This window comes from Rhinolophus hipposideros (assembly GCF_964194185.1).
Source record: "Rhinolophus hipposideros genome assembly, chromosome: 14".
NCBI lineage: Eukaryota > Metazoa > Chordata > Mammalia > Chiroptera > Rhinolophidae > Rhinolophus > Rhinolophus hipposideros.
The window spans coordinates 25,503,875-25,525,809 of record NC_138060.1 but is presented as its reverse complement, the minus strand read 5'-3'; the positions used below and the strand labels follow the sequence as shown (position 1 = coordinate 25,525,809).

At 50.9% G+C, this 21,935-nt stretch overlaps 1 protein-coding gene across 5 annotated transcripts in view; it reads right to left on the bottom strand.

Annotated features, from left to right (window-relative positions):
* Window positions 1-21,415, bottom strand: part of SLC6A1 (solute carrier family 6 member 1) — a 40,932-nt gene extending 19,517 nt beyond the window's left edge. The window contains exons 1-2 of one of the 5 annotated variants that reach the window (XM_081072954.1): window positions 21,263-21,397; window positions 2,882-3,071 (exon numbers count right to left, since the gene is read on the bottom strand). The gene's annotated coding sequence lies outside the window, so the exon portion shown is untranslated. Of the gene's footprint in view, window positions 1-2,877; window positions 3,072-21,262 lie in introns of those variants that run through there. The other 4 variants (XM_081072952.1, XM_081072955.1, XM_081072953.1 and 1 more) reach the window with 4 other exon arrangements.
* Window positions 21,416-21,935: the final 520 nt, after the last annotated feature.

Below are 21,935 nucleotides of genomic sequence, written 5' to 3'. Positions count from 1 at the left end.
GCCTCTGCCCCAAACGGCTTCCTCCCCTCCGCTCTGCCCTGCTGGGGAGGCCCAAGTTTGCTGTGCACTCACCTTCTCGCCCCTCGCATACAGTCCCCATTACCAAACACCACTGCCTCTTTCTAGAGTTCACGGAAGGTCGGACAACCTTTGGACAATCCAAACTTTACTGCCAACCCTGCTTCTTGTTCTCAAGGATGACCCCCCGTTTGTCTCGATGCCCATCTAGATCCTGGCCTGGGCGTGGCACTGTCAGAAGCATCTCTGGACTCCTCTAAGGTGACCGCCTCACATTGTCAGGACTGGCAGGAGGCGGGAGGCAGGCGCTTCTATGGTCTACCATGGAGTCTTGGGATATGCAAGCGAAAGAGCAGCCTCAGGAAAGTGGGGGAGACTAAAATGGACTCCCTTTGGCGGGAACCAGCCATTATCTGTGAAAACAACGATGCCCGTAACTGTCCCCATGATCTACCATTGTGTGCTCCAGCCGCCATATTTGTTTAAAATGATCCAGTCACCTTGGACCACAGCTGATCACCTGACCCTGGCTAGACAATTAAACCTCCTTCCCTGGGAATTTGGCACTGGACAGAGAAAGAAGGCCAGTCTCTCCAGCAACTTGTTACCACTGAGGCAGCCCGCTTCTGACCACCTTGCACTCGTAGCAGCAAAGAGAGCTGGTCTGCTGAGGGAAAAGGAAAGCAGAGATCAAAAGATGGAGAGTCTTGAACGTATTCTACTTTGTGATTCCAGGCTTTCTTAAGACTGGCTACATTCCTGTTGTTAGAATTTACAAAACCATCCCACAGTCATAAAACAAGTTCCCCATTTTTGCTTACATTGGCTAAGGGATTCCTGCTACAATCTTGAATCTCTGTGCACACCCTACCACCACTTGACCAAGTTCTCAGTAATGCCTGTGGGAACAACTTCTGGTCTCCACTCTGGATTTACTTGTTGCCTATCATGGAGACTCAAACCAAACTCCAGGACCTACAGGTTTTTCAAACTGGTGCAGTGCACTGGGCCTCAGCTTCACGCGCCGCCATTGGGGGGGGGGGGGGGAGAAGAGATTGAGAGAGAGAGAGAGAGAGAGAGAGAGAGAGAGAGAGAGAGAGAGAGAGAGAGAAAGAAAGAGAGAGAGAGCGCGCGCACGCCAGGTGCAGCTCTGGTTCACTCCCTGCAAGCAGACAAGATGGCAGGATGCGTTTAATAGGGTGAAATTTAGTGCATGTGTCCTTTGAAGAAACCATTCAACATCAACACAAAGGAAGGTCGGAAGGTCAGAAGGTGGTGCTGGTGGGGGGAGGAGTTCTGGTGCACGGGGAAGTTTATTCTATCATCTTTTCCATGAGTAAATTGAGCGCCTCCTCATGCCAAGCCTGGAGAGATCAGAGATGGTTTCTGCTCTGAAGAGCTCATCATGAGGAAGACATACATGCATGTGATCTCCGGAACATGGGAAAGTGTACCCAGGAGAGCCACATAATCACGTGCGGAGTTTTTCTTTTACAGCATGTGCAATAAATGAAGATCAAGGACATGAAGCCACAAATATAGTTGATGCTTCTTTGAATCTTTGAGGATTCAGACTAAGACCCTTCCACTTGCAAAGCGACAAGATTACCCCAGGGCTAACTCAGACCTCAGCTCCCCCTGACACTTACTAATGCTGGGCGGGTTACTTTCCCGATTTGAGCCTCATCTGTAAAATGGGGCGATAATAACACTTCTCTCATACGGTTGTGGTGAAGGTTAACTGCGATCATGCATGTAAAGCGTGTGAAAGAATGCCTGGCTCAGTGAGGGCTTCAGTGAGGAATCTCTGCCATTATCATTGTGATTGTTACCATCTGTGTGTGGTCCTGGTTCTTAATCGGGTATTCACAGCTTCCCAGAGGCTATAGTAGCAATGATTAGTGATGAGGATGGTGATGATAACAGCTAACATTTACTGAGGGTTCACTATTCAGGCCCTCCAGTGTCTTTCACCGTTTTCAAAATCCCATTGCAGATTGTCCCTTTAGTTGCCATTGGGAATACTAGCTGATACAAATGTCGAGTCCTTTGATTTGGCTCTTTTTATACCAATTCAGAGTGGTCTAGCTGATCACTTTGGGCCTGACAGAAGCCGGGAGTGGCACATTTGTAGGTTTAGTTAACAATAAAAAAGGATCATTCTGTAATAAAGGCTGGTAAGAAAAAACACACCGAAACGTCTAGTAGATGGGAGGAAAAGGATAAAGGGACCCCTATTGGTGAAAAGGCCTGGGACCCAGTGCTTACATAGATGGCATCCAGAAGTTGCCTCGCTCACTCACTCTAGGGGAATAGCTGCGTGGGAATCTTAATGCCTGACACCAGCTAGTTAACTGTCGCTCCCCTCTCATGAAAAACAGCACGTGGAAAGCATAGGCATGAACAAGTTCACGGCAAGGGAACCCGGCTGTCTTTTTAGAAAATTAGTGATTTCTGAAGCAGAACTAATCTTTCACCATCGTTACCTCCTCTTTTCTGAAACAGGCTCCTGTGCTTTGGGGAGCAGGGTCCACTCAGAGTTGGAAGACGGCTCTATGGATCTGCTGCAGGAAGACGACACACCTCCCTGCCTTGAGTACCAGTCTGTGGCTCATTTTTACCTGCTGCAGGGTGGGTGAAAGGAAAGCCTCTTACGATCTCATGATTTGGGGTATTTTTCCAAGGTCTTTTTCTAGAATCTTCCAGTTCTTCCTCACCAGATAAGAATATTCTGCAGACCAAGAACCTGGCTCTACAGTTTTCTACATCTTTAATATGTCGCCATTAACTGAATTCCACTATAGCAACGTGGTACTGTGATGTGAGGTCACAAGTGACAAACCCTCTGTATTCACTCACCTACCCACTTACTCCATTCATTCAAGAAGTCTTTTCTGGGGGCGGGCCCAGTGGCTCAGGCGGTTAGAGCTCCATGCTCCTAACTCCGAAGGCTGCCGGTTCGATTCCCACATGGGCCAGTGGGCTCTCAACCACAAGGTTGCCGGTTCAATTCCTCGAGTCCCGCAAGGGATGGTGGGCAGCGCCCTCTGCAACTAAGATTAAACACGGCACCTTGAGCTCCCGGATGGCTCAGTTGGTTGGAACGAGGGCTCTCAACCACAAGGTTGCTGGTTCGACTCCCACAAGGGATGGTGGGCTGCACCTCCTGCAACTAGAAATGGGACCTGGAGCTGAGCTGAGCTGCGCCCTCCACAACTAAGATTGAAAGGACAACAACTTGACTTGGAAAAAAGTCCTGGAAGTACACACTGTTCCCCAATAAAATCCTGTTCCCCTTCCCCAATAAAATCTTTAAAAAAAGAAGTATTTGCTGAGCACATGCTATGTGCTAGAATGGCAATGGAAGCATTATTTCAAGCACTTTGTATTCTGAACTACACCCTGGTCACCAGAGTTTGAATCAGTGAACTAACAGGGGCCAGCAGAAACATTCAATGTTGTAAATACTGAACTAAAGGCCTAATGGGTATATGGAGCTGGGCTGGACACTCAGGTTGCAAAGATTAATAAGGTCCATGACCTTGACAAGGTCACAGCCTAGAAGGAGAAATATCTCAGCTAATCATAATACCCTGTGATAAGAGCTGTATGAATAAGATGCTGTAGAAGAAATGAGTTAATTCAACCAGAGAAGGTAGCCTAGATGAGGGGACATTGGAGCTGGGTTTTGAAGGTTGAACAGGTGTTCGTCAGGCTCAAAAAGAGGGAAGGGCATCCCAAGTGGAAGGAAATGCATGAACAAAAGTAGGGAGGTTTGAAGCTAGGAAGATCAGTTTGTGAAGGGCCTTGAAAGCCTGGCTAAGGAACTCACAGACCAATTGCAGGGATGGGACGTGGGTTTTAATGAGAACAGGTTAGTATTATAGAAGACTCATTCAGAGGGGCTCTGGGAAGGAGATAAAGAAAGAGACTCCAGGCAGGAAGGTGCTAAAAATGTTGCCCCAATGTGCTCTCTGTGAACAAGTTCTAAAGCCATCGACAAAAATGGGCCAAACCAAGCAGAAGGAATACCCCTGCCAATCCCTGAATGAGGAGATGCCTTGTAAGAAAATGTGGCGTTTGGAAGCTCTAGATCAGAATGGCAAAATGGGTCAAAATTGGCCCTTGAGCTTGTTTTATTTGACCTGAACACAAATTTTTTTCAGTTTGAATTAGAAGCCAGAAATTTGACTCTCTGGGATACAGCATTTCAAACAGAGGGAACAGCAAGTGCAAAGGCCCCAAGGCAGGAATAAACTTGGCTTGTTTGAGAGAGCATGGAGGCCAGTGTGGCTGCCGTCCAATGTCCAATGCAGCAGGGGACAGCGCTAGTCAGAGACTGGCAGGGGCCAGATCACACAAGGTCTCAGAGACCATGGCAAGGAGTTCAGATTTTATTCTAAACGGTATGGGAGAAACTGGAGGGTTTAAGTGGGGGGTGATCTGACTTATGCTTATGAGTCTCACTCTGGTGACGGAGAAGAGGCTGCAGAGGGAGGGGCAAGGGTGGACTAGGAGGCTCATGAAGAACTGAGAGCCCAGGCAAGAGATGATGGTGATTTGAGATGTGGCAACCTTGTGAGGGCCGAGGTGGTAAGGAGTGGCACTGGGGATCTGTTTTGGAGGTGGCGCCTGCAGGCCTCACTGGCAGATTGGCTGTCAGCAGCCCAGCCCTGGGCCAGATGGGGGTGGGGGGGGAGCATGTGGCAGCCACTTCGACAATCCCCCTCTGTCCCATTACATCAGAGGGACAAGCAGCTGCGTGGGCTGGAGACTTAGACAGAGGCCAAAAGGCTGAGGCCCAAGTCTCAGGGCTGCCATTGTCCAGGGCCAGGACTGAGCCCACAACGCACTTGGAGCGAGTGGGGCACCATGAAGAGGTGGGTGGGCCTGGGAGTAGGGCCCCCTCTCCTTCCCATTACGCTGTGCGCACTCCTGCTTTGTTTTGCTCCTGTTCTGTAATTACAGAAATTATAGAGGTTTGCTTCAGACTGCAATCACTCTACTCGCTTTTATTTCTTTCTGAAACTCTGTGGTTCGGGAAAAAAAATTAATATTGGGTTTGGCTTCATTCCAAGAGGAAACACAATGCAGTTTATTCTCTGCTTTAGGGGAAAATGCTAGGCTCCATCAATTGGGCAAAGCTTTGTTGAGCATCTGTTGTGCGCCCAGATCCATGCCAGCTCCTATCAAGGGAGAAGAGTCAGCATTTATTGAGCGCCTATTGTGTGCCAGGCATTTTACAGGTACTATAACACCCAGTCCTCATTCCCTCTCTGTCTGTAAGCGGAAGGCCATTTCACCCATCTGACAGATAAGGAAACTGAGGTTTGCTAGCCTGGGGCTATTGAAGAAGTCTCAAAGTTGCTTAGTGATTCAGGCCCTTGCTACTAAAAGTGTGGTTCTCCGAGGGGCCGTATCCCGGGGCAGTATCGGCACTACCTGGGAGATTCTTAGAAATGCACAATCTTGGGCTCCACTTCAAGCCATGGAATCAAAAGGAGCATTTTAACAAGGTCCCAATGATTCAGGTGCACACGGCAGCTGCAGAAGCTGTAGGGTATGTGTGACCCGTTATGTCATGGAGCTTGGTATAAATCTCTGTGTGGCCAGGGGCTAGATATTTCGCTTGCTTACATCTGTTTCCTCACTTGTAAATAGGGACCCCTCTACTTCATAGAATTGTTGTGAAACTCTGAAGCAAGAAAATGCATGGAAAGAGACCAGCGAAGGCAGAGGGCCTGGCACACAGGAAGTGCTCAATAAATAGCAGATTAGAGTGCCATTCAGAGATGAATGGCCGCGGAAGTGCTTTGTAATTGAAAAACCTTGTACAAATGTGAAGACCAATTAATGGCTGATGTTCAGGTGCAGGTTAGAGGGAGGCTGGAATTGTGCAGGTGGATGGCAGGTGCTGTGGGAAACCCTTGTCACGCATTGCCTGATGGAGAAGGGGCAGAGGGACAGCGTCTCCAAGGCCTCAAGACTTAGGCCCCAGAGGCCTGAGTCCAGACTGGGGGTGAGAAGTCAGTCTTTGCCAGGGTGCAAGCTGCAGGCAAAACTGGAGAGCTGCAGGTCTAGGTGGGAGGCCCTCATGCTTGGAGCTTGGGGCCAGGAGCGATGTAGCCTTCTTCCTGGTCCAGACTTGTTCCATGCCACACTGGTATACCTGGTCTACACTAGCAGTTTACAGATGAAGGACAAGGCCCAGAGAGGGCTGGTGGCTGGCCCAAGGTCACACAGCACGCAAGTGGTATGATCTTTACAGGTCCCCACCACCCCAATTCTCAGCCCACTACAGCCACTTACTCAAGAGATGAAGGGAAGCAGCTCTACATTGTGGTGCGAACTCCTCGGCTGCCTCAATATACCTGAGAGGTAATTTACAGACCCAGGAGCATTTCTCAGTAACATTTATTGGATGCCTACTCTTCACAATATCCCAGTGTGACCTTCAAGTAAGTTACTTATTTTCTCCAGTGTTTGTTTCATCAGGAAATGGAGTCAATAGTAACCACTTCACACAGCGTGAGGACTGGATTTGAATTTTCTAGCACTACGCCTGGCTCAGCAAGTGCTAAACATATTGCAGCTAAGGTGATTATTAGTTCCATTTTGAAGATGATGGTACTGAGCTCAGAGAGGTCAAATGACTTGCCCAACGTCACACAGGATTTAACCCAGGCCCTCTGAATCAGGGTCTGGTGGTATCTGATCACCCAGCAGGTGCCTTCCGGACACTGGTCTGTGTGACATTCTCTGAAGCCTTTCGATGTGGCCTTACAACCTATCTGAGCTTGCCTGCTGGGTTCCGGATAGGGAGAGATGTGACCGCTTGGACGTCAGTTTGCCTGGCCTCACAGAACCAGATAATTGAGGGAATGGAGGCTCTCCCCCTTCCGCTCTGCTTGGAGCCTCTGAGAGCCTTGGAATTTGGTTTTCTGGGTGCCTCCAAAGCCAAAACGTAAGATAAGGCTGGAGGACCCCCCACCCCAACAGCAAGAGGAAAAAAAATCAGCTTTATAACTCTTGGAGGCTTAATAGAGCCATCTAGAGGTGAAAGGAACTCTAAAAGTCATGGCTCTCTTTCTCCTGTGGCTTACAGAAAAAACAAACAATCTCCTCCCCCCAAACTTCATTAATAAATAGGGAAAGACAAAGGAGAGCTCAGAGTGCAGGAAGGAAGTGGGCCAGGCCCTCACTAACATGCCAGGGCCTGCTCCAAATGCTTTATGTACATTAACTTGCTATTGTCAATCTTACCGTTTTATTTATAGTAAACTGAGGCACAGAAAGTAAATTGACTTGCCAAAGGCCTCCCAGCTAGGAACTAGGAGCGCTAAGACTTGAACCCAGGTAGCTGGGCTCCTGTGTCCAAGCTCTTAACTGCTCTATTCTGCTGTCTCTAGTGGGGTGCCTGTGGAACATTCTAGCCCCGCCTTTGGAGTGTGTAAGAGTAGCCCACTTCCAGTAGGCCACTCCCTCCAGAACAAAACCCCACAAGGATATGGCCTGACACTCTTTTTAAGAAACCCAAGAGCAGCTACTGGCACTGGATCCCCGAGCTCTGGCTCCAGGAAAGGCCCAAGGTCGTGTTGGGCAAACTCTGTAGCTGTCCTGGGAGCCAATGAGAGGTCACATGGGATCCAGGCTGAGCCGCTCTCACCAGGCCCCTGGGGCTGGGGGCTCTAATTAGTCTCCCAGGAGGCAGCCAAACCTATGGGGTGGCAATCCCTTCTGGGAGTCCCCAACTCTGCTCCAAATGCAAACATTGCCTATACTTGCAGCAGCCAGAAGGCTTGGCCTTAGGGCCCGGTCTGCAGGGAGAGGGCCTTTCTAAGGGGTGGCAGGAGAGGAGGAAGCAAAGTTAGCTTGAGACTCTGGAGTCTGCAGACTCTGGTTTGAATCCTTGATCCAGAGTTAACTAGCTTTGTGATCTTGAGCCAGACCCTTCCCCTCTCTGTGCCCTGCATTCCTTCCGTGTGCAAGGAGAGTAGTCAGACTCTGACTTCTAGTGCGTCTTCTGACTTCCACCCTCATTCCCATCTTATCCTGCTTGTCTCACTCACACAATAAGAGGTTTGCAAACATCTGTTCTAGCCCTTAATTGTCTGCAATGCCCGACTGAGCACCTCGCTTTGTCACGGCAATTTTCAATCCAATTCAACTGGCATCCACCCTGCACCTCCAGGCAGCCAGGTCCCACGCTGTGTGCAGGGGGATAAAAATGCAGTGGGAGTCTGAGTCCTCCTGCCATTGAGCTCTTGGGACAGCTGGGAGACGGGCCATGGAGCCAACAACCATATGATAAGTTCTTCCATAGCCCAAAGAAGAGGATGGCACCCTACCAAGGGGGCTTAGGTTCAGGCAAGCAACTGGGAGAGGATAGCATTTGGACTGGTGGGAAGAGGACAGAAGTAAGGACATTCTTTTTATAATTACAGCTAGTGAAGCAGGACTGGAATCCTTGCTTCTAACCACAAGCCTAACTGCTCTGGTCCATTCCAGGCAGAGAAAACAAGGTGAAGATGCAAAATATTGAAACAGTGAAGCGCCTATCTTGGCTGGCTAGAATCTGGGGTGATTTAGGGAGCATGGCTGGGAGATGGCCAGTAGCAATAAAAGGCTTTGGATGCAGGAAAAGGGGGTGTGTTGTATCTTGTAATAGAACAATGATCACACAGACCATTAATTGATTATGTTTAGTGCATTCATAGATAACTGTATTTAACTCTCACAACATCCCATTGCACAGATGTGGAAACTGAGGCTCCAGAAGTAAAGCAATTTGCCCAGGGTCCCAGGTCCAGGAGGTGGCAGCTTGGTTCCGAAGCCCATTCTTCTAATTGCCCCTCCCCACTATGGGAACTGGGGGAATTTGGGGCCACTGGAGCGTTTTAGGGGAGGTTTACACAGATCATGATTTGGCAAGAGCCTGGCAGCTGTGTGGGAGAGTGGGATGGGGATGGGAGGGCAGCACCTGAACTGGGACCTTGGTAGGGGCAATGGGGAAGGCCCAGTTACTCCACACAACTTAGCCTCTTTCCTGACTAATAACTAATTCTTCTGTCCTATCTCCCCAGCTACACTGTCATCTCTGTGCTAATAAGACCCTGGTCTTCAATTGCTTTTGCTTCCCTCTCAGCTGCTCAAACAGTGCTAGACACATACGTGCTCTCCTGAGTTCTTTCCTCCGTGACAGGGGATGTTGTTATTATAAGTCCTCAAGAAATGCCTGCTTCGCAAAAGGTGGCACCAGTCTCCAAGGCAGTGAGTGGTGTGCAGGTGTTTACCAAGGAGCTCTCAGAAAGCAAACAAAAGGCCCCATCTGGGGCATCTGTTGATTTCAGTGGTGTGAATACTCCCACCACAGCCGGTTCTGGGTACCACCATTCAGTCACAGGGTTGGGAAGAGATGTGCTCACTCTGTGAGGGGGCTTTGATTGCTCCTCGTAAGGAAAGCTCTGGACATCACTCCTGGGCTGGCACCAGAACAGACTCTGCAGCTCCTGTGGGTGCAGCTGGAGGGAGCGGCGTAGAGCACAGATCCTACATGGATGTCTAGGAGTGGGGGAGGGGTGGGGAGAGAGGAGTGCAAGAGAGGGGTGCAAGAGAGAAGGGTGGGGAGAAGAAGGGGGAAGGAGAGTGAAGAAAAACGGAGCAAGAGAAAGGAAGACAGGAAGTCTGCAGAAGAGTGACAGGAAAAAGGGACACAGGAGGAACACAGATACTCTGGGATCTCACTTAGCCTTTGGGAGAACCCAAGGAAGGGGGGCCTGTATTTTAGCAAGAAGAAACCTGTGGTTGGAGCAGCCCAAGGTCGCAAGTGGTTGAGGAGCTGAGATTGGAACTCGGGCCACAGAACCTGTCCACTGACTTCCTTCAGTTGCTTCTAACAGGATTTGCTGTGGGCCAGACCGTCCATCTTGGTCCTCCATGGAGGGCCCGGGACACCTCTTGAGACTGTACCCTGAAACGGGCACACCAGGAACCCACCGTGGTGGACGTCAAGGTTCCCAGCCTCCAGGCCCCCACAGTCCTGTCCCAGGTTGCTTCTTTCCTCCCACCATCCTTTGGCTGGTGGGAGGAATTCTCAAGGACTTCTGTTCCAGGGGACATCTCTGAAAAGGCGCCTGGCTCAACCAGCCAGAAAGGACGAAATTCACATCAGAGAATAAAAGTGACATGGTGACTACCTGGCATTCTTTGACATCACTCTCTCCCTTTTAAGATATACTTGTAAGAAAACCAGGGGGTTAAAGAACCATTTCCTCCTGTTCAAGACGTAATTGAATAGCTCTGAAAGGCATTAGGATAAAGGCCCTTTAAGAGCTCGGGTTTGGGAAAAAGAAAAAAAAAACACATAATACTGCAGGGACTGGCTGAACTCAATGATGATCTGTAATAAATCACATGCAGGCAGCTCTCCCAGATGGAGAGCTGACTCCGGGTCACAGATTGGCGCTTCAGTGCTGTGGCCCTGGGTATCTCCACGGTTCCTCATCAAGCACCCACACCTGGGACTCCACTGCCTCCTCCTGACAACTCTGCCAGCTTTATCGCCCCATTCTAGATATGAACACACAAAGCCCCCCAAAATAAACTGTCTGGACCAAGAATACACAAAGTCACACTAGGAACCACCAGGGATCTCAAACGAGTGGCCCATATGGGTCCCACCTATGTGCTTGGTTGAGTCGTATCAGCTCAGAATTTTAAAATTTGAATTTGCATGCTTTGGGGAGGGGGCGTGGCTATGTGTTTTACAGTTTACTACAAGTCCCACCATGAATGTCATCTCGTCCCTGACTTCTTGACTCATTTCTTTGACCTGCCTGGACTTCAGTGGCCTCTGAGTTTGCAATCTCACATACATGGTGTAATCTAGTCACTCCAGAGAGGGCGTTCTCTAAGGGGTAGAAGGACCAGGTTAGAGCTGCCCCTTCCCTAGGGGATATGCAAAACTCTTGGGGGTGGTGACATTTATAAAAGTATGTTTAAGTATGATACTTGTATATTTGGGAAACAACAAATCCTATCGTTCTCTTAATATAAGGTCGTTTGGATTTTTTTTAAATGTTGAGGCTAGTTTGCAAGAATGGGAAGGACATGTATTTTCAGAGTCAGTTAAGCATCAGATTCCAGGATCTCAAATATTTCCCACAAGAGAAAGCTGATTTTCTTTTTTGAAAGCTCAAGTGAATGTTCACTTTAGCCAAGGCGTCTGTTCCTGATTCATTCACTTAGCTTTCAAAAGGAATCCTTTCTTTTTTAAATCACCCAATTAGTCTAGTCCAAAAGGAACCCTTATAGTATGAATCCCCCCTTCTCTGTAAAGTGAAAAATCCCACGTAGCAAGAATAACCTGTCCATGTGGGGAAATGGGATTTTTACTAAGCAAATTTTCTTAAGTTCCGTGAACTATAAACAAACTCAATGGGTATTCAGAGATGTATTTGTCATGAGCCATGAAAATGGCAGGCAGAACAGGGCAGTGTATAAAGGCACCAGACTGAGGGCAAGCAAACCTGGTTTTGAGTCTCAGCTCAGGTGCTGTATGATTGCCGGTTAGTCACCTAACTTCTCTAAGACAAAGGTGATAATATCTACTTCTAAGGCTACTGTGAGGATTCAATGTGAGAATATGTAAAGTGGTTAATACAGTACCTGGCAGAGGATCTAATAAATCACCCGATTAGGTCTAATTATTATTTTTTTTGATAGCTGTGGGGAAAAAAGTCCTGGGCAGAATGCCGTAGTTATCTTAACCTTTAGGCAATCACTACAAGGGAACGGTGGGAGCCATGAGGACATGGTGGCCAAGTCAAATTCTTAGAGCAAATTATTCATTAAACATGATTCCCAAAGTGAACATGTGTACCTATCCTGTAATTAGCACATTCATTCAAATCCTGGCTAAATGTGAACTGTCTTCATTTGTCCCCAGTGCCTCTCCTGCCTGCATGGGTTGGAATCTGAGGTCTTAGGCTCACTGCTTCAGACCGTGTCATCCAGCTGTAGGATCAGCAGTGAACAAATGACACTCTCTCTGGGAAACCAAAAGCAGGTTGCTATCTCTGAGGGTGGACTGGCTCAGACAGGTTTGCGGAAACAAAATGGTTGCTTGCCTCTAAGAATCAGGACTCCAGCTCTCACCGTTGTTTTTGAAACAGTCAAATGCCGGACTTCAGCACCCTCTTTCTGCTTTCAGAATGGAATGGGGTTGTCTGCCAGCTCCCATCACCTCTCTGCCAGCATGCAAAAGATGAACTTTGGGGTTTTTCAGGGTGTTAACCCCATGTTCTCCAATCCCTAATTAGGGAAGTAAGTATGTTGTACCAGCTGTGCAGAAAAAGAGAAATGAAGAGCATGGGGGACAGTATTTTCCAAAAGGGTTTGCAGCATGGGGTTATTTAGATAGCTGGCATCGAGAACACACATTCCCCCAAGGTGGTCTGCATATCAGCTTTTAGGGACAGTACAGGGAGGGACATCAATCACGCTTTCCAAATGCAAAATATTTATGCATATTTTTGGTGACTGAGGCTGTTCATTTGTTCTACTGATGCTCACCAGCCTGGAATGAAGAGCCTGTTATTTATTATTCTTGTACTTGCTTTAGTCATTCCACTCTTCCAACGCCACACATCAGAAGCAATACGTGGTTCGGAGCAGACTGACCCTTCTCCTAGCCTCTCTTCTCTGTCGATTGAGCGAGCTATGCCCAAGAGCGGGGCTCAATGCTCTGCCTAACTTACCTTATTTGGTCTCACAACATTCCTGTGAGGTAGGTCTATTATTATCTACATTTTGCAGGTGAGGACACTGAAGCTCAGAGAGGTGAAGTGACTTGCCCAGGGTCACACAGCTAGGAAGTGGGAGGAAGGGCTTTGACTTTGGCACCACAGCTGATGTTTGGAGCTACCCCGTCATATTGTTTCCCCATTCCTCTCCTGCTGGGATTGCCGCTCCTGGCCCGAGATCTCCATGAGCACTCTCCTTAAGAGCCTTCAGAGACGTGCGGGTGCTCCGAGTGCAGGGCTCGGCTGGCTGCCTTCTGCATTCCTATCCCACCAACCGCCTTCCCCACAGAGCCCTTGCCAGGCCCTCCCCACAGCAGTTTGGGGTTTAAATCCCAGTTTCACCTCTGTCCCACTTGTGTGACCTGGGGGAAGAGCCACTTCACCTCTCTTTACCTCACTTTGTGCCTCTATGAAATGAAGGTGATCATCTCTTTCCACCGAGGTCTTAAGAAGGACAGAACTAGACAAAGCACGTTTCCTTGCACCTGCCCCAGCCCCACCAGCCTCAAGCCTCCTTTTTGGGGAAGCTCAAATCCTAGATATAGTCCTCTGCACACTCTCGCTCACTCGCTCCAGCAGCTCCCAAATCAGCATTCAACACACATCACTCTGCCTTGTACAACGCCATTATCTCTCGAGGACACAGGCTCCGTTGCCACGGCAACCTGAGTCCTTCCACCAACTCTATTTAATAATTTCTCAACGGTGGAGCTGGGCTGGCTTGGGGTTATAAGCTCCGGGTCCTAGCACCTGGGGGCTTAAAATTCCTCTCTAGGCCTCAGTTTACCCATCTGTAACAAAGTGTCTGGGTTTTATGGCTTTCTCTGTCCTAGAAAACCCTGAGAAATAGCTTTGGAGGTCCAGGAAGTGGGAGGCAGGGGACCAGAGCTACTGGTGAGGAGTTGGAGGTTTGAGGGACATATCAAGTCCACAAGAAGAACCAAAAGCTGCCTTTGGTGATCACACTCTCTCCTTCTGCTGAACTGCCTCCAAAATGTCACTTTTCAGACATTTATGCAATCTCTGGGACTCTCCAGGTTCAGGGCTGGGATTGGTTAGGAGACACAGTTTCCTAACCAAGGAGGTTTCCTAACCAAGGAGGTTTCCTAACCAAGGAGGGCAGCCTTCACAGCCCTCACTGTGGCCAATTTGCAGATGTGCAAACTGAGGCTCAGAGAGAAAAAAGGGGTTGTCCATGGTCACCCAGCAAGTCCAGAAAGAAAGTCCAGTCATCCAGAAAGGCTGACTTGGTGGTGCCTAGAGAAAAGGGCCAGTCCTCTGGCCTGTCCCTCTGCCCCACTCAGCCCACAGCACATCTTGCTCTGGCCCTCACCAGTGTGGCCTCTGGCTGTCGCTTACGGAGCCACACAGACGATCAAAAGCAAGAGGTAAGTACCTACTACGCCTATGTGGTTACCGGAGACACTAGAAGACACACATTTATGGCTTTGACTGCAAGCAGCTCTTCAAAGCAGGAACAACAAACACCTGGTTTATCTCCATGATCCACAGTAGGGCATAGCACACAGTAGGCACTCAAAGTTTTATTAGGTGCAGTTGTTTGCCACATCTGCCGCTGAAGGTAGCTTGTCTAGGTCCCCCCAGAGGCCTCTAAGAAAATCTCACAGAGCAGCCACTGGTGTCCCCAGCTCCAAGGAGCCACTGCAGATCCCGTACTGGGGAGGGGATGGGTGTGAACAAGGCTTTGTGACTCTTGTCTGGCTCGAAGTTTAAGTAGGGGCTCTTCTGTCTTGGCCCAGGCCAATGGCACCCCTTTTAAAGCACAACCATTGTAGCCCACCGGGGCAATTTAACTCCTGAGGTTGGCATTCTCATTTAATACCCGTGACATAATTAACCATGCCGCATCTGCTCTGTCATTAGTGGCATTCACTGCCATTTGAGAAAGGGCTCTTATCTTCCCCAGTCATTAGTCTCGGGGAGGCTATTCTGGGGTAAATGGACAAGGAAGTGGGGCGGGCAGCCTCCTCCCCCCACCTGGGAATGGGGCGCAGCAGATCCCAATCATCCTGTCCAGTCCAAACCCCCTGGCTTTATGGACTGAGAATGCAAAGCCCAGAGTGGGGAAGGACCCTACCCATGGTCCCCAGCTGGCTTGGGACTGGCCGGACTGGAGGCTGCTCTCCCACTTTCTCAGGTCTGAGAGTGCAGACCTCGGGGTCCCAGCTCCTCTGCATGCCAGTGGGGTGACCTTTGACAACCACATGAATTCCCTGGGCCTCAGTCTCTTTATTAAGGATCCTCAGACACTGCCATGTAAAGTGCTCGGCTCAGTGCCTGCATCACAGTCAGAGCTGTGGGCTTGTACACATCTGATTTTTTGGGGTCACGGTGCCGGACCAGCCTGTTAAACCGGAACATGTTATATATGCATACATTTAAAATTCCATCCTCAGAACACTCTCCAGTAAGACTCCTTTTTCCCCATTCCCAAACCCACTTTGGTATTTTTAATCATAGGTGAGTCCTTGACCTCAAGCTCTCAAAACATCCACTGTGGGAGCAAAGGGGCTCAGTGGCACCAAGGCTAGATTGCAGAGTGGAGCACAGACAGTGCACGGGGAGCCGGTGGCCTTTGTTCCAAGTCTGCTGTGCAACCTGGAGTGAATGGCTCCACCTCCCTCGGCCTCAGGGTCCTCCTGCTGATGGGGACAGTGGCACCGGTCCCCGAGCATCGTTCTTACCAGCCTGGCACAGCCCAGGACTGGTGCCCAGGAGGCTCTCCATACTTGGTGGTCAGGGCCAGTGTGGCCACGCAGCCAGGGGACACATGAAACCTTCAGGTGTCCCTGCCTCCCCCAGCACCCCAGAAGTATGCTCCCAGAACTTGTGATATTCCACAGTCTTCAGCATGGACAGCAGTTCAAGGGCAGAGGGGAGATGGGGTAATGGCCAGAGTGAGTGGTTTCCATTCCATACCCCCTCCCTTCCTTACCCTCTTGTCTGCGCATGCTCAGAATCACGCAGCCCGCTCTTCCAGCAGTCTCAAACGTCCCGAGGCTCATGGCCGAACACTTCCCCATACTTTTCCTGGTCACCAAGGCCCTTAGATCCTTCTAGACAATCTCACAGGGTCCCTGGTATTCATTTTCACCCAATCCATCTGGATAAGCACACTTGTGTGCCTGCACGCGTGTCTGAAAGCAGTCATGCCCCCATGTCCCGCCACCACTGGGGGCTCACGGGCCAAATGAACACACTTCCGACCCCAAACCCTGGTTGTGATGGAGTTTGCCTCAGGCTAGAGCTCAGGTAAGGCTAGAAGAAGATGTCAAGGCCCTTTTCTCCAAAACCTCATGGCTGTACCTCCACACACTATCCTGCAGTCTCCATCCCTGTGTGCTCGGTGTCCTGCCTCCTCAAATCCGGGCTTATCTGGGCTCCTTCTCAAGGGGCTACCTGGTGAATTGGGATTTGGGCTTAGTAAGGTAATTCCCATCAGCTGGGAAACCAGAGGTCAGGAATGAAGGTGTTCAGGGCTCCCTGAGCCTCAGTTTCCCCCAACCAAAAGATGAAGATAATAACGGTAATAATAATAAAAATGTTAGGTTCACCTAGAGCTCCCAGGGATAATGCACGCTTTAGTGGAAGAAGCACTTCGTGAAATTCTACATAAATGTTACGTGTGTGTGTGTGTGTGTGTGTGTGTGTGTACTCACGTGTGTGCAAAGAGGCCTCATTTGAGTCAAGGTCATTCTGATTTGGGCTTTATGAGAAAACTAGCTTTTAAAAAAAAGTCTCCTCGTTTGAGCGAAGATTCTTCTCTAAGATATCAAGGATCATATTTTCTTCTACTGGAATACTTTACACAGTATCAAGAGAAAGAACAGCGGCAAGAGCTTTTCTTTTTTTTTCTTTTTTTTTTTTTTTTGCAAACTGTAAAGTGCTATTCTGATAGCTGGGGGTACTGTTATCAGCACAAGTTCCAGCAAATCGCAATTCTGATACCAAATGTCATTGCTCAGCTCCTTCCTTGCGGCGGCTGCCCTCTCCCTGCACAGAACCTCCGTACCAAACAAGAAAGCCATGAAAGCAACCTGCTGTTAATGTCTTTCAGGGCATCTTTGACCTTGAATGTCCCTCTGGCCAGGGCTCAGTTATCTCAAGAGCTGGCATGTGACACAGATCTCGCAGACACTGCAGGGGACAGGTGGGCAGAGCTGCAGGTCACTGACCGAGGTAGCACCCTCCAGCCTGACCTGTGTGCCAGGATCCCATCCGGCCCCGGAAGCTGGGGGGCCCTTCTGCCAACAGTCAAGCCAGGAGGGTTCCTGGCCCCCTCATGTGGCCCATTCCACCTAGCCTAGCTGCACACCCCCAGCTTTCAGAGTGCCACAGCCAATCGCTCTGCAAGACCTGGCCTCCTTGTAATTTCCAATTTGTGAGAAATATAAAAATAGAAGGCCATTTGCTGCAGGCAGCTCGCTTCAAATCGGATGCCACTTTTGTGTCATGTCAGATCATGGCAAACGGGGCTGATGGCTTCGTCGGCCACTCTCAACAACTTCCAGAGCGAGAGGGTGGTGACAAATTGGGGGACACCTAAGAATGAGAGAAAGGTGGTTGGGTACACATGTCAACATCAGCTTTAAGTGAATTTAAAGTCTAGGTCACAAATATGTTATAACAGGCTGGGCACCTGAGTGTGAATCCCAGTGCTGTAACTTAGCAGCAGAGGAATGCTGGGAACAAAAATTCACCTCTCTGGGCCTCAGCTTCCCCAGTTATCAAACAGCGGCTGTCACTCCACAGGCCTCCCAGAGCTGTGGCAAAGCTCGATTGATGGAAAATGAATGGGAAGTGCTTTCTAACTGTGCAGCTCCTTAAATGGGGAGTTGTGGTCCTTGCTAAGTGACAACACCAAGGGCTTTTCTGTGGCAGGGACATTAGTATGTTGTGGTTGAGCTGGAGCTCCAGGGCCATTTGTAAGCCCAGAGATCCTGCCGCCAGTGCCCTAACCTCTCTCCTGTTTCCTTATCTGTACAGGGACAATTCTACTACGTACCTCACAGGATTTTGAGAAAATTAAATGCAATAACGTAAGTAAAGCACACAGCACGTTTTCTGGCAGATCAACAGGCAATAACTGTTAGTTATTATTGTTATTGATGATATTATCATTGGAACAATATTGAGTGAGGTTTTTCCCCCGTTTATGACTGAATCCAAGGCAGTGCTGAAATATCACAGTGTGCATTCACATCTACCCTCTATGCCAGGCAACCCTTATCTCCGCTGTTAGCTTCCCGCTGGCTCTCACCTCCCCTTCCCCTGGCTCCAAGGGCTTCAGGTGAGCTGCACCGAGGGAACATGCTGGTTCACAAAGCTCTCCTAGGCACATATCCTGGAAAGCCTGATTTTGGGGTCCGTACCTGGCCTCCTACCATTTTCCCCTCTCAAGTGCCACCCTCTCTCCCTCCACCTCCCAGGGACCTTCAGAGCATGGGGCAAAGGTGACAAAAAGAAGCATGCTGGGCCATTTGAGGAGCTAGAGCTGAAGGATGCCGGGGAAAGGGACAGACGTCTGAAGATCTCCTCACTGAAAGGCGCCCTCATGCTCTTTGCAATTTGAGTCAAGTCAAAGTTGTTTTCACTGTGCCAGGGGCTGTATTCTGCCCACCATTCTCTGGGCACAGAGCTCAGGCAACTGCATGGTTGAATTGAAGGGGCAGTTCTGATGTGGGCAAAGACAGGCTTGAAGCTGCGTACACCTCGGGCCAGGTGACAGAGAGGAGCTCAGGCATCGCACCTACTCCCAAGGACAAGGGGATGGACTTCAGGATGAGGGGGGCTGGAGGCGGCGGGCAAGGCTTAATCGATAGGGGGTGACACTCGGCCTGTAATGCACACACAAGCAAGAGAGTGGGGAAAAAAAACATGTCCGAGTTCCAAGTGGCTTGAGAGGTCCTACCTCAGCTGACGAGTTCGCAGACAGGCCTAGGAACAGTGTCTTTATGTGACGGCAAGAAGCTGCCTGGCACTTGCGCTTTAATGTTGCTCTTAGCATATGCTGGGAGGGTAAAGAAGCAGCCTGACAGCAGGCCCCAGAGGCCTCACTGTCCATCATCAAATCCCGACCATCACCCCACCACCTCACTCTATGGAAGTGAAAACCAAGGCCTAGAGACTCAGCCATGGGGAAAGTGTTGGCTGGGAAATCAGAAGAGCATGGTTCAAATTCCTGCCCTACCTCCACCTAGCTGTGTGACCTTGGGCAAGATACTTCCCCTCTCTGAATTGCAGTTTCCTCACCTCTGCAGTGGGGGATTCGAATTGTACCCACTGCACAAGGTTATTGTAGGAATTATAAGCTGGGCATACTGGTAGCTTTTTGGTACTCCATTTCTTCCTTCCAATAGGGACGAGAATTTACCCAAGGTCACCTGGTCAAAAAATGGCAGCACCCCAACTCAAAGTCAACTCATCCAGGGCTCCTTCCAGGCTGTGGTCTCAGAGACCACCTTTTATAGCCTTCTTGGTTCAATGACACTGGTAGATATTGTAGGTAGGTCCATGCTAGTGCTGTCATCACCTTCCATCCATGCAGGCTTTATTCTAAGACACATATTGAGTGCCTGCTGTACGCTGGGCCATGCATAAACAAATGCATGGTGTTTGGAGCTCCTGGTTGCCAGGCATGTGAAATCCAGGGAGCAACAGAACTGTTGTCTTGCTTTCAGCTTTGATGAACTTGCTTTTCCCTTGCCGTCACCCTCTGAGTTGCCCATTCAATGGCCTGTAGACACCCCTTCCAACCCCATCCCAAGTTCATGGGGGACCCACTTCTCACCAAGCCTCCAGCCCTGGCATAAAGGGTTGCATATCAGGAGAGATGGTTCCCGCTTTCTCTCCCAAGCTGCTGCCTCTCCCTGTGGTTCTTAGGGATCGCCCCACTCTCCAGATTCTCTGCCAGACAAGCCGGGCTGTGTGTCCCATTCAACACACTGTTTGTCCTTCAAGGACTGGCCACTGAGCCAGCGCTTGGCTGGAGAGAGAGTGCTTTCTTTGTTTGCTGCTTGCCTCACAATTTATTTCTGAGGCTCAGGGGAGGCTCAGCCATTTTGCCCGGACTGCTCTGGGAAAAGGTCCCTCCCATTCCTTGCTCCAAAGAGAAAGACAGGGTACAAGAAGCCTTTGGTTCCCACTGACCTCCTTTGTTTTGGAATTTGGGAGTTGGGGTAGCCTTTTCAGACTCCCTTATGAACATATTTTACCCAAAGTTCCCAAAGAGAAAAGCTAGGCAATACCTAGCACCCAACACCCCGCTCTCTCATCAAGCACCCACCTTGTGTGTCACAGAAAAATGAAGGTCAGCCCCAAAGTCCAATTGCATAGCCTGACAGTCTCTGATTTGGGGGATGTCACCAAAGCTCAGGAGTCATTTTATTCAGCACCCCCCACTCCCCGCCAGTTCTTGGTGGAATGAGGCTGAGCGTCCCCACATCAGGAAAAAACGGGGTGTTATCATTTAGCTTTTTAAAATCCAATTTTCTCCTTGGGGTTCAAGTCTCTTTTAGAGTGAGATTAGCTCAGAACCTCAGTGGGAGGCTGCCTGGTCTGAGTTCCTTGTCTGAAGACCAAGCCACACTAGAACAGGTCATATGTGGGTGCCACCCTGTGGGGGGACAAAGGGACCACACTTGGGGACCTCATGGTCCTTGCCCCTGGGTAACCCTGGCAGACAGGGTAGGCTCTTCCCTCCATCCCCCGGAGAGTAAACGCCAGGACACAAGGCAAGAAGGTGAGAGCAGTCCGGAGGCAGCAACGGGACACAGCCCTACAAATTTCGGGGGAAGCTCCCTCATCCTCCATCCCTCGGGGAAAGGAGTGGGGAGACCCGCGCGAGCTTGTGTGCGCTCAGTCCAAGCTGTGGCGTGCTTTTTAAGGCAACATTTCTTGAGAGCTGGAGCTACCCTGGGATAGGAATGTGTCCCATCCCTAAGTCGCCCGACCCCCTTACCTCTTGGAGAATAAATGAGGGGCACGGCACTATCTCGACGCAGCTGACCGCGAGGCGGAGAAGTCGCACATGGCCCCCAAACATTCACTCCTGGGTCCCCCACTATCCGCGGGGGAATGGAATGGGAGCGGTGCTTCGACGGCTCCAGCCAAGTCCAGCGTCAGCTGGGGCTTCCAAGGGGCCCCGCGACGAGGACAGGGCATGCGATTCTCGCGACCCTCGCGCGAGTCCCCTGTCCCCCACGCGGCCCGGGGAATGGCCACGGCGCGCGTCGACGGGAGGAGCGGCGCCCGGCTCCTTCATGTGGCCTGAGGCGCGGCGAGGCGCGGAGGCTGGAATCTCGGGGCGTCCGCCCCCCATCCCGCCCGGCCCGGGGCGGCGGCTCGGGGCGCCCGTCGGTGCTGCCCAGCCCGCCCTGGGGTCGGTGCCCCGCGCCCCGACGCCCGCTGCACGTCCCTACCTGCGGCCGGGGCTGAGCTGCCCGCAGCGGGCGCTGCGCGGGCAGCTCGGCCAGTCCGCTGCGCTCCGGGCGCGGGGCCGCTCCCGGCTCCTGAGCTCCTCCGCTCCGCGCAGCTCGCCCGCAACCTCGCAACTCGCTGGGTCTTTCGAGGGCGGGCGGAGGGACGCGGGGAAGCGTGGGGGTGGGGAGCGCGGGAAGGAGGGGCGGGGAGCGCGGCGGCGGGCGGGGGCGGGGCGGGGGCGGGGCCGCTGCGCAGGAGCCCGCCCACCCGGGGAGGGGCCTGTCGGAGGGGGGGGCCCCGGCCCCCGGCCCCGCCCCCGCGTCCCCCACGCCCCTGAGCTCGGCTGCTCCCGCCCTCCCAGCTTCCTTCTCGAAGCGTCCTGGCCAGCGACCTTCCCTCTTTCCCGCACCCCCTCTCCTCTGCTTTTCCTCCCCTTCTTCCCTTTCTCCCATTTTCCCCTTTCCGTTCTCCCCTTTCCATCTCCCTTCTTTCTCCCTCTCTCTCCTCTCCCTCCTCCCTCTCCCTACCCCCCTCTTCCCTCTGGCGTGCTCCCCTCTCCCCCTCCTCCTCTCACTCTCTCCTTACTTCTCCAGTCGGTTTCCCTCTTCCCTCTTCCCTCTTCCCTGCCTTGGCTTTGGGGTAGGCAGCTTGTTTGGGTCTCATTTTCCCAGT